Source organism: Mirounga angustirostris, unplaced genomic scaffold (genome assembly GCF_029215605.1).
Source record: "Mirounga angustirostris isolate CCGP_5_RB_7025 unplaced genomic scaffold, mMirAng1.0.hap1 SCAF_5, whole genome shotgun sequence".
Classification (NCBI taxonomy): domain Eukaryota; kingdom Metazoa; phylum Chordata; class Mammalia; order Carnivora; family Phocidae; genus Mirounga; species Mirounga angustirostris.
Genome location: NW_026991713.1, coordinates 54,556,614 through 54,569,778, shown reverse-complemented (window position 1 = coordinate 54,569,778; position 13,165 = coordinate 54,556,614). Strand labels below are relative to the sequence as shown.

The 13,165-nt window shown below is 33.7% G+C and overlaps 1 pseudogene; it reads right to left on the bottom strand.

The window, feature by feature from the left end:
* Positions 1–9,736: 9,736 nt before the first annotated feature.
* LOC123839356 (60 kDa heat shock protein, mitochondrial-like) lies at positions 9,737–11,394 on the bottom strand (annotated as a pseudogene).
* Between the last annotated feature and the right edge of the window lie 1,771 nt (positions 11,395–13,165).

Here is a 13,165-nt window from a genome sequence, read left to right as displayed (position 1 = left end):
GATCACAGAATTTTGGATTTGCATTGATGTAAATATGAATTCCTGGTCAGCACTGATTCATCCTGGACCCAGAACATGTGGGGTTTTTTTGCTTTGTTTTTAAGATTTATTTATTTATTTATTTTTAGATAGAGCAAAAGGAGGAGGGGCAGAGGGAAAGAGAGAGAAGCAGACTCCCCACTGAGTGTGGAGCTTGACTTGGGGCTTGATCTCACAACTCTGAGATCATGACCTGAGCCAATATCAAGAGTCAGATGCTTAACTGACTGAGCCACCCAGGCACCCCAGAACCTGTGTTTTAAACTCCACTCATGAAAATGCCTTCCTGGGGGCACCTGGGTGGCTCAGTTGTTAAGCGTCTGCTTTCGGCTCAGGTCATGATCGCAGGGTCCTGGGATCGAGCCCTGCATCAGGCTCCCTGCTCAGCGGGAAGCCTACTTCTCCCTCTCCCACTCCCCCTGCTGTGTTCTCTCTCTTGCTGTGTCTCTCTCTGTCAAATAAATAAATAAAATCTTTAAAAAAAAAAAAAAAGGAAATGCCTTCCTGATTTGTTTCTTGTCCATAGACAAATGTATGAACTTTTAATCTCATTTATATCATTTTGAATGTTTTTTTAAATATTTTGTATTCCATGGTTACATGTTTAGAGTATAAATTCAAATTGCTACCTTGATCAGAAGCCTAACAGTTCTTATTTAGTTACATTTGTGATTGAACCTGGCCACCAAGACAGTGTCTTGATAGTCATTAAAACCATTCCATAAGGGATGAGTTATATAAATATTCATAGAAAAGAATAATTTTTAACACAGCTGTGGAGAGATTATATTTTATCTAGTGTTTATCATTTTGAGTGTTTATCATTTTGAGTGTTTATCATTTTATCATAGCTTCTTCATTCTATTATTTGGTCTGAGAAATCCAGAATCTTGAATTATAGCTGTGTGACTTTGACAATGTTGCATCCCTTTGATCCTTTGCTACCAAATCTGGACAAGGACAATTTAAACACTTTATCTACAATGCTGTTATGAAAAATGAGAGAATTAGGTAAAAATACCTGAGCTTGTCAGTAGTAAATACAAGGTAACTAAAGTTGTCATTGTAACTACTAGCAAGCTTCAAGATTATAAGGCAACAAAGTGATTTTTTTCCCATAGCACAGGCATGATCTTGTTTCTTTTCAATCAGTTGGTTTGGTTTGCAGGGATTTCAAACTGGTATTCTTAAAGAAAGTAGACACTAACATAAAATGTGTGAAATGGAAGGATGTCAGATTATAGACAACAGTGGAGTCCCACTAAGAGTGTATGTTTCAGAGAGGTATTTACTTTTCATTTTTATTGGAACATGTCTGTAGGAAAGCCTGTCTTCAGACAATTAGTTTGAGATCTGATTTACAGAAGTAGTCTCAAAGTGTGTTTATTCAATAAATATTTTGCTTTAAAACTATGATGGTATATAAACCAGCAGATCTGAACTAGTAGAAATTTTAATTTCCTCATAACATTGATACTTATATTTTCAGTCCCATACTTTTGTACCTTTATTTTAGACACTTACTTTTCTACTCTAAAGATCCACAAAGTGTTCACTTTTTATTCTTCCTATTTAATAATTATTGACCTACTCTAGCAATGTATTTTGAGGGTGTATTTAGAAGAGTGAGGGTCAATGCCAGTAAACAACATAAGATAACAACAAATTAAAGGACTTGAAAATTTGGCATAGGCATGTGCAAAAAAATTCCTCTGTGAGCTTGAAAGCGAGAGAATTCAGTGAATGAACCAATGGATTCAATAGTCTGTAAAGGGCTTGAAATATTTGAAGTTAGAATATAATGACATGTACAAGGAATTTTCAACAGCCATTATCCTTTCATTCCTTGTCAGAATAATGAGCCAACAGCTTCAGAAGCATTACATCTCTATTGTAAATTATTACTTAGCTATTGTATATCCTGAAATAATCATGTTGAGTTTATATTATTTATTCTCACTTGAATAAATGTGTTTTCATTCCAGTATTGTTCCAATTAGTAAAGACCTAGCTTTGTGCTCCTAGGTAAATTACAAATGCTTCAGAAAAATATTAATTTTTTCAGTGGTGGATTCTAGGTGTTTTTTAATTATTATAACATTCAAAAACCTTTTCATAAATATGAACGATTTAGGCATATGCTTATGACTTTTATTAGAGGAATTATAACTGTATACATAAAATTTTGAAATGGTTTGTTTAATTAAAATCATTATCACCAATTATAGCAAGTGATCAAAGCAGATAAAAATCAACCAGATGTGGCTTGTGACCAAATGGGATAATTGCAAGTCTATACTTTAATATTTCAAAATAATCATTTATGTAAATATTTAAATAATTGTTCTTACTCAACTATGGTATATTCACATATGCCCATGTTTTATGATGGTTTCTTTTAACCCTAAATGTGATTGAAAGAAAATTGGTTTAAAGATTAGAAATATGTTAAATCAATATAAAATAACATCCTAATAAATCTTAGTACTCATATCTTTCAAATTAATGCCTTTATGAACCCTGCATGTCCTTTGTCATGCTGTCATTTAGTATAATTGCTATTGTACATTTTTTAAAAAACTTCATTAATCAGGTTTGATTCTTAAATATATTTAAGAAATCATTATATAAGCTGAAAGAACTATTTAATATCCCAGGAAATAAGAAGAAAATAGTTAAATAAGACAATTAAAGTCACTAGCTTACTTAAAATGTTTATTCCATTTAAAAACACTTAAAATGTTCTTTTGTAATCATTTTTTCACTTATTACTAATTTATGTAAATAACAAAATCAAAACAAAACAAGTACAAATCTGCAAAGACATGCTTTCCTAGCAAACTGCAATATAGGATGACACATTTTGAAATTTTATTTTTTCATAAGATTTTATTATTTATTTATTTGAGAGAGAGTGCCTGTGCATGTGGGGCGGAGGAGCTAAGGGAGAGGGAAAGAGAAAATCTCAAGCAGACTCCCCCCGTGAGTGCAGAGCCGGTTGCAGGGCTCTATCTCAAGACCCTGAGATCATGATCTGCTGAAATCAAGAGTCAGATGCTCAACTGACTGAGCCACCCAGGGCCCCTTGAAATTTTATTTCTTGCAGGGTGTGGGGAGGGGATTGTTCCTGTTGGTAAGCATAGAACTCTTCGTGCCATTCTGCGAACATATTCCAGACAAGGAGGGCACAGAAATAAAGTGTAATCGAGGTTTGATGAAGATCTTTAGGCTTCACAGGTGAAGCAACTGGGGAGAGACAGTTGTAGTAATGACATGGTCACATTTTTAAAGAAGGTTGTTTGAATAAATTCTCTTTCCTTTTTTTTTCTATGGTGTTCCTTTTTATTACCCATTTTTTTCATCTCCAGTTCTTTGTTCTTAGAATTTCCTCTGTGCCTTACTCAACTTGAAACATTTTAGTCGACTATGCTCACATTAAATTCAAGCCCATGTGTTTATCCATTTTGGATTGATTCACATTAGCTAGACAATTCCAGGTTGATCAACCTGTCCCTCATGTTTGCCAAATATGTGTGTGACCTACTTGGAGCATATCTTCTCTGCTTCTGGACATGCTTCTAGGTCATGCATTCCCTATCTTCATATACAATATGGCTCATTGGCTAGGATTCTGATCAGCATAATTATCACTTCTTGGAATAAACAGTAATAAATTTAGTTATATCAGCCACATATAACTAAAGTACACTTCTTATATGATCTTTCCTGTCTAAATAGAAAAATATTTGCTATGGTAGGAGAGGAAAAAGTAATTTTCCTTTTACCCTTCTAAATTCTCAGGTAGGGTCCCTGTAGCAAAAGACAGATTAACAAGAGAAAACAAACATAAATTTATAAGTATGCATAATTTATGTATATATGGGAGATAATGAAGGAAAAATGATTTCAGCTTTCAATTGGTCTTTGCTAATAAATAAAAGAAATATAACCAATTTTGTGTGCTGATTTTTGTATTCTGTTAACAATTTTTTTTTTTATGTCTAGGAACTGTGGGATACATTTCTTGGTATTTTCTATGTAAACAAGTATGTTTTTTGTGAATATAAACAGTTTTAAAATTTCCTTTTAAATCTGTATGCATTTTATTTTTTTATTTTTTTTTATAAGGAACTTTTTTTTTTAAGATTTTATTTATTTATTTGAGAGAGAGAGAATGAGAGACAGAAAGCATGAGAGGGAGGAGGGTCAGAGGGAGAAGCAGACTCCCCGCTGAGCAGGGAGCCCCATGTGGGACTCGATCCCGGGGCTCCAGGATCATGACCTGAGCCGAAGGCAGTCGCCTAACCAACTGAGCCACCCAGGCACCCTGTATGCATTTTATTTTATCATTTATTTTACTTATGGCATTGGCTAAGACTTCCAGCAAAATCTTGAATAGGAAGAGTGAAACTAGATGTCTATGACTTGTTTCAAATTACAAGGAAAAAACTGTTTAGTCTTTTTTTTTTTAAGTATGAGATTAGGTGCAAGTTTTTGTTGATGCTTTTTGCTAGGTTAAGGATGTTTTCTTCTATTCTTAAATTGCTGAGAGATTTTTATCATTAATGCATATCAAATTATGTCAAATGCCTTTAATCATATATTAATATGATCATTTGGTATTGCTTCTTTATTCTGTAAATATAGATTATGTTGATTTATTTTTAAAAATAGCTTTATTTAGGTATAATTTAGTTACCAAAAGACCCTTCATCTATTTAAGTCTACAATTCAGTGATTTCAGAAAATGTGTATAGGTGTGCAACCATCATGACAGTCTGGTTTCAGAATATTACCATCACCTCAAAGAGTTGCCTTAACATTCATTCAAATTATTTCCTTCTTCCATTTTTAGCCTTAGGAAACCTTCCCTAATTGTAAGTAATTCATGTATTTAACATTTTTGGTGTTCTTCATATCTTCCTATTAATGGCATGGTGTTATTTCATTTCAACCCGAAGAACCTCCTTTAGGATTTCTTATAATATAAATATTTTTTCAAGTTTTTATTTAAATTTCAGTTAGTTAACATACAGTGTAACATTAGTTTCAGGTGTAGAATCTAGTGATTCATCACTTGCATACAACATCCAGTGCTCATCACAAGTACCCTCTTACTACCCATCATCCGTTTACCCCATCTCCCTGCTTACCTCTTCTCCCATAACCCTCTGTTTGTTCTCTATAGTTAAGAGTCTGTTTTCTGGTTTGCCTCTCTCTCTCTCTCTTTTTCCCCCTATGTTCATCTGTTTTGTTTCTTAAATTTCACATATAAATGAAATTGTATAGTATTTGTCTTTCTCTGACAGACTTATTGTATTTAGTATAATACTCATTAGCTCCATCCACATCATTGCAAATGGCAAGATTTCATTCTGTTTTATGGATGACTAATCTTCCCGTGTGTGTGTGTATGTGTGTGTATAACACAACTTCTTTATCCATTTATCAGTCGAAGGACATTTGGGCTATTTCCATAATTTGGCTAATAGACATATGAAAAGATGCTCATCAGTCATCATTAGGGAAATACAAATCAAAACTACAATGAGATATCACCTCACCCCCGTCAGAATGGCTGAAATTAACAAGACAGAAAACAATAGGTGTTGGCAAGGATGCAGAGAGAGGGGAACCCTCTTGCATTATTGGTGAGAATGCAGACTGATGTAGCTGCTCTGGAAAACGATGTGGAGGTGTCTCAAAAAGTGAAAAATAGAACTACCCTATGATCCAGCAATTGTTTCACTACTAGGTCTTTACCCAAAGGATACAAAAATACTGATTCAAAGGGATACATGCACCCCAATGTTTACAGCAGCATTATCTTGTAATATAAATCTATTAAGAAATTCTCAGTCTTTATCTGGGAAGCTTTTTACTTCACTTTCATATTTGAAGTATTATTTTTCTGGAGATAAAATTGTAACAGTTTTATTGAGGTATAATTGATATACAAAAAATTGCACATCATTTAAGTATATAATTTTATGATGTTTGACATATATACACCTGTGAAACCATCACACAATCAAGGTAATAAACATACCCATCACCTTGAAAAGTTAGGAAGAGTTTGTTTTTTTCTTTCTGAACTTTGAATATGTTCTTCCACGGCCTTCTGACTGCCGATATTTCAGATATGAAATAGGCTTCAATATTATTGATGTTTCCCTATAGATGATGAATCATTTTTCTCTCTCTGCATTCAAGATTTTCACTTTAAACAGTGTGACTATAAATTTCTATGGATGATTTTTGTATTTACCCCATTTGGAGTTTATTGAGCTTCTTGGATATGTACACTGATGTTTTTCATCAAATTAGGGAGTTTTAAATCATTTTTTTATCAATATTTTTCTGTTTCTTCTCTTTCTCCAGTCCTCTGGGACTCCCATTACACATATTTTTGTATTTGATGTTTTCCAAAAGTTCTCAGACTCCATTTATTCTTTAATCTTAATTTTTTTTGATAAATATTGGATTATTTATTGCTAGTTAAAGTTATTAGATATCAAAAGGTGTAGAGTTGGTTCAAACACAGAATAAATAGAGAGTGCACAAATATATTGGCACTGAATATATGACAGAACTTACACAATGGAGAAAGGATGGATTAGTACAAGCGCAAAAATTAGTTAACTAGACAAAGGGAATTTAAATCAAATTCCACATTAAAATCATCCTTGGTAGATTAAAATTTTTAATGTGAAAGGAAAAACTTCAGAAGTTTTAAAGGCATTCATATAAGAATAACTTGAGGGGCGCCTGGGTGGCTCAGTTGGTTAAGTGACTGCCTTCGGCTCAGGTCATGATCCTGGAGTCCTGGGATCGAGTCCCGCATCGGGCTCCCTGCTCAGCGGGGAGCCTGCTTCTCTCTCTGACCCTCCCCCCTCTCATGTGCTCTCTCTCTCTCTCATTCTCTCTGTCTCAAATAAATTAAAAAAAAAAATCTTAAAAAAAAAAAAAAGAATAACTTGATGATCTCAGGGGAGGGAGGTTTTCTTAAGAAGATGAAAAGCTAATAAATTTTATTTATTTATATTAAAACCTTCTTTGTGTCAAAATATGATAGGGAAAGCATGCCACTGACAAAACATTTTGAATGCATGCAAGCAATTAATATCCAAAATATATGAAGGTACTCAGTAAATCAATGACTATATATTAAAAATTAATACATAGAAATAATTATAGAAAGTTACTTCCAATTATAGTAGTAATCAGCAAAAGCTTGAAATTATGAATTATCATTCTATTATTATGACCAAGAGTAAACATGCACAAAAAACAAGCAAACAAAACAAACAAAAAACTTAACAGTATCAAGTGGTGGCATGAATACAGAATATCAGAATCCCTTATCCACTAATATTAGAAATGCAAATTGTTACAACCACTTGAATAACTATTTGGCAATATTTAATAAAATTGAATATGCTTATACCCTCACCATTCCACTACCAAGAGCTTACAGTATTACAGTTTATACATGAGTGTAGGAAGATATAACAGTAATATCAGAATGGGATTAAAACACAGTGGAAGTAGAGTAAATGGAAATATTGAGTATGAGCAAATCTTTTGATTTGCAAAAAGAGAGGTATATTCAAAATATTTTTTTTTGGCCAGATTCAGGTTAAGCATTTTATTTTATTTTATTCAAAATATTTTTTTAGATTGGAGAAATAACTGCATGTTTATATGCTGAGTGAAATGATCTAGTTGATAGGTATGAGATTCAAATGCTGATAATTAAGTAGATGTGGTGGTGAATGTCAATAGAAATTCTATGGAAATATAGTGTTTTAGGAGATCATAGAATATCCTTATAGGAATAAAATAATCTCCTGACTTCTAATCTCCATCTCTATAACACTTTAGACTTTGCAAAGCAATGTCTCTATAATAAGTAATTATGACAACATTCTTATACAGTATTCAAACCTTTATTATTTGGCAAGACCTGTGCCCTGTTAAGACCTGTTATCACCATTTTGGACATGTGGAGAATCCATTTTTGAGCAGATAAGGGATTCGCCCTAAATCATCCAGCTAGGAACATAAGTGTAAAATTTAAAGCAGCATCTACTAACTACAAAATTCAACTTAAACCACTGTCATACTGCCCATATGACTATCTACATACTAGTTCTTCAACATGCAACTACTACTCAAGTATTCTCCATATCTTCATATCTATATCTATATATGTGTGTGCTTTGTAATGTGAATTTTTCAATTGTATCTTTTTTTTTTTTTGAGATAGCAAACCTCAAAATTCACGTTTTCTATTACATTGCATTAGGCTGTTTGGCAATAAAACAAAGAGAAGGAATCTGATGTGAGAGTTTTAATTGTTTCTTTTATGTTTCTAGATCCATCTTTATGCAAACTATATTTAGTCTGATTTTTTATCTTTGCAATTATATGAGCCAAAATATTTTTTCCCATAAAACCATTTGAGTTGGACTGACACTTTCACCAAAAGGGACCAGTAATCCATTTCCTCACCTTCAGTTAGGTTCAGTCTTTCCCTTCCTTATATTCTCAGATAAGACATTTAGGAAGCTCTTTATTATTAAACTTTTTTGTATGCCTTTTCTAGTTTTTCAAACTGGAAGGTAAAGATTATGTCTTTTTCAGTTCTGGAGCACTGCTTTCCTTGATATGCTTTCTAACTAGTTATGGTAGAAAAATGGTTAATATCATAAAAATTAATGAAAATGAATAAAGAATTGTGGCAGGAATTCTGATGCTTCAATAATTGAGTTCTTCTAAGACTGATACACTATGTTTTAATTTTTCCACTGGTATAATAGAAATTAAACAGCCCTAAAGTGCTAAAAGTATTAAAATATTTAATTAAAGTCTAAAGTTTTTAGTATATGCGGATTAATTGTATTGAGGGTTGTACATATGTGGCTTTTCTATTTCTGCATGAAAATTTCTAAGTATGAGGAAAAGGTTTTCATTTTTTACATTAGTAATCAATCTGAGTGGCATATTAATTGCTAGAATCAGTTACCATACACAGAAATAATTGCCCAGTTTTTAACCTACCAAAATATATTGCATTTCCATGTTATCTACAATTTTAATCAACAGAAATACTATTCCATTTACTATTAAATTCACATTTATTGTGGAAATATTTATGGTTATGCCAAAAATTGAATATTATTTTCTTCACAAATCAAATTAAATTTCTTTTAAACTGGAAACAAATTTTTACTACTAAAGTGTTGCCACATAATTGACTATTTCTCTGCTTTGTATACAATTATTGTTATTCTCCACAGGAAGGCCATTTCTTAACTTCTCATCCAGTGATGGCAAGTATTAAATCCTGATTTTAACAGAATAGTTAAATATAGTAAAAATGCCTCAGTGATTTAAGTTGAAAGCAGTACACTGGAACATGACTCTTGTATTCGGTTATCAGGAATGTACAAATGTCTTTTTTATTAAAAAATGCACGATATATTATTTGTCAGCATGGACAATGACAGCAGCAAACCATTATTTACTGTCAACTGTAACCAGTAACTCATGATTATAGTGATTTTCTTAAACATCAGCCAGCCTTTTCTTCAGTCATTTCCTTCAATTGACTTCTCTGAAGTTACTGGTGAGGAGCACTGCCCTGAGCTTCCTCTCATAGTTCATTAATAATGGGAAAGCAGGATTCTAGAAATTAGAACATGCCACCTGCCATTCCACGCATTCTACCTATTCCAGGGTCCTTCTCTTCTTTGAGAATTTCTGTGACTACAATTTCTGCGATAGTTAACAGAGTGGCTACTCCAGCAGCATCCAATAAAACAGTTCTTTCAACCATAGCTGGGTCCATGATTCCTTTTTCCATCATATTCACTTATCTCCAAATACCGCAATGGTCATTGCAGGGATCTCAAGTGTTCTTTTAATAATTTCTATATTGATTTTTGATCTTCATTAGCTGGGGTTATTAAGTCCAAGGTTGGAATGCACTGGTGCAGAGCACAAACCCCTCCAAGAACTATGCCTTCTTCAACTGCAGCTCATAGCATTGAGGACATCTCTAATTTTCTTTTCATTCATTTCAACACCATTTGTCCCACCGAATTTGGCATAGCTCCTCCATCTGGGAGTTTTGCCAGATGATCATTTAGTTTTTCCTTTTCATATTTAATAGTTGTGATATCTAAGTGCTTGATGATTTATTGAATACAGTTTTCAATTTGAGCCTTCCCACATTTTCCTTTCAAGAGCATGGCATCATCTTTGGTCACAATGAATTCTCCAACTTTTCCTCAGTCACGAGGCTGAACATCTTCAAGATTTAGAGTCAATCCTTCTCCAAACATGATGCTACCAGTAGCAATAGCCATGTCTTTAATCTCATTCTATTCTCACCAAAACCAAGAGCTTTGACCTCTATAACCTGAAGATCAACTTTTAGCCTATTCAAAACTAATGTACCTATTAGTTGTAACCTTCTCCATCAACATCTTCAGCGATTATGACCAAGGGCTTATGGTGAACACTGGCAGCTTCAGAAGCAGATACAATATACTGGATGCTAGAAATTTTCTTTTCATTCAGTAGAACAGAGGCATCTTGGAATTCACATTTCTGACCTTCTGATGTATTAAAAAAAGTATGGAGAAATATCACCTCAATCAAACTTCATGCCTTCAATAATCTCTAATTCCTCATTTAGTATTTTTCCATCTTTGTTCTGACAGCACCCTTTGTTCTAGCCTTCCTCATTGCATCAGAAATGATGTTGCCAATTCCTTTATCTCCACTTGCAGAAATCATTGCAACCTGAGCAGTTTCTACAGGGGTTGTCCTAAGTTTAGACTGCTTCTTAAGTTCAGCAATTATAACATCAAGAGATAACCTCACACCTCTTCTGATTTCCACTGGATTAGCATCTTTGCAAATCTTCCCAAGCCTTCGCTAGCAATAGGGTGTGCCAGCAGAGTAGCAGTCGTGGTACCATCCTCGGCTTCTTCATTTCTGTTACTGGCAATATCTGGAACAAGTTTAGCACCAAGGTTTTTATATTTCTCCTTTAAGTCCATGGATTTTGCAACAGTCACACCATCTTTTGTTACTTTGGGACTTCCCCGCTCTGTGCAATAATGGTTGTTTTTTCCCTTTGGCCCATAGTATGGCTTTTGCATGGGGTAAAAGGTCTACACTTTGAAGCATTAGGAGTTGGGAATCTGCACCAAATTTTATATCCTTAGTATATATGCCCAAGTGAGATGAGGAACTAGTGGACACTGGCCTTATCTGGCAAAGGTTTATGGGTAAAAGTTTGTAATAAATGTAATAAAATGTCTGTGGTGTGCAGGCAGCCATTCAGTCCCTTTGTGGAGAGAAAAGGAGTACTCCATTTTTTACCTTGTTATTCATTTAATCTTGAGGTATCCTCATTTAAATTTGAACGCACTTAAAGAGAAGGCCTAGACGGGTAAAATCTATCTCACATTTATATTATAAACATTATTTCATGCCCTTAGAGTAGATTCATTTGAACACAATTTTCTAATGAGTAAAATAGGGTCAACATTTATAGTTGCAAATTAAGAACAGATGACGCCTACAAATAAAATGTACAAGTCATATGTTAGGCATTATCCCTGACCTACCAAGAAGTCAGTTTTTTATCTACCGTCAGTTTTCTGAAAACTGAATTGAAACTGACTTAATTTAAAAAAATAGAGTGAAGAGCCTTCTGTGCACTCAAAGCTTAAGATATAAACTCACCTAAATAATATTCATTAAATTCACTAATCAAGAGATCCTCTGACCTTAACTCGACTACTGCTTTTTAGTGGATGAGCAGTGTCCTTGTTCAACAACCTTAAGAAGCCCTCTATATTTTACTTCAAACAATATATTGTTATTAAGAATTAATTTAGCTTTAATAAGCTTTTCCCATGGCAGAAAAGCATGCAATGTTTTTTTAAAAAAATGATTTAAAATGGCTTTATCTACCTTGTGTTATAGTAAAATCTAGTTTCCTAATTATTATGTAAATGTTGTATATTTTTCTAATACCTATCTAACAAATGACATTAAAGCCTGTTTCCTAAAGTCCAAAGTGTCAATATTTTATAAATCTGTTAATAAATGTGTGTATGTGTATGTATGTGTGTATATATATATATATAATCATCAAAACATCAAACATCAAAGTACTTCTCCCGTAATTTAAATATTGTTTCTTTTTCCCAAATCATATGTAAGCCTAAGAGGAAGACAGGAGCTTTTTTGTTTTTGTTTATTCACTGCTGCCTCCCCCATGCTTAGATCCATGCCTTCCACATAAAAGTTTGGTCAGAATATATATTACAATGTATGAATAAAATATTACCCATTAAATATTATCCTATACCTGCCAATGTAAGTGAGCAAACAAAAAAATATTTGCTTGAGAAATGCTCATTGCTCATTTATGCCCTTTTACCTTATGAAGTTGGCTTTTGCTGTGGAATGTCAGTAGTAAGTTAAAATCCATGCCCATCTCCTCATTCAACTGTTGGCCAGAAGAACCCTCAGCTTTTGCAGCAGATTAGCCAACAACAAGAGCAGTTCATCCAGATGCTGAATGAGACCCCTGGGGAGCTGGCAGACATCTCAGATGTGGAAGGTGAGGTAGGTCCATAGGCAAGGAGGCCCTGCAGATAAACTACATCTAGGTGAAGCCACAGTAGAGAGAATTTATAAGGAGGTTGAAGGCCCTGGGCTTCTCAGATAACCTGGTGACCCAGGCCTACTTCTCTTGTGGGGGGCAGGGCGGGGGTAGAGAATTTGGCTGTCAACTTCCTCCTGAGTCAGAACTTTGATAGGGAGTGATGCTGGGAAGCCAGGCTGCCCACCGATCCACCCTTCCCATATATATATATATATATATATATATATATATATATATATATATATATATATATATATACACACACATATATATACACACACACATATATAATGCATATATATGCATATATATATTTAAGTGAAAGAAAATAATATATATATATTTAAGAAGTGAAAGAAAATAGTCCTTAAAACAAAAACACTCCAACTTCCCACCTTCCTGAAGTAGCCCTATTCCCATCTTGGCCTGAGA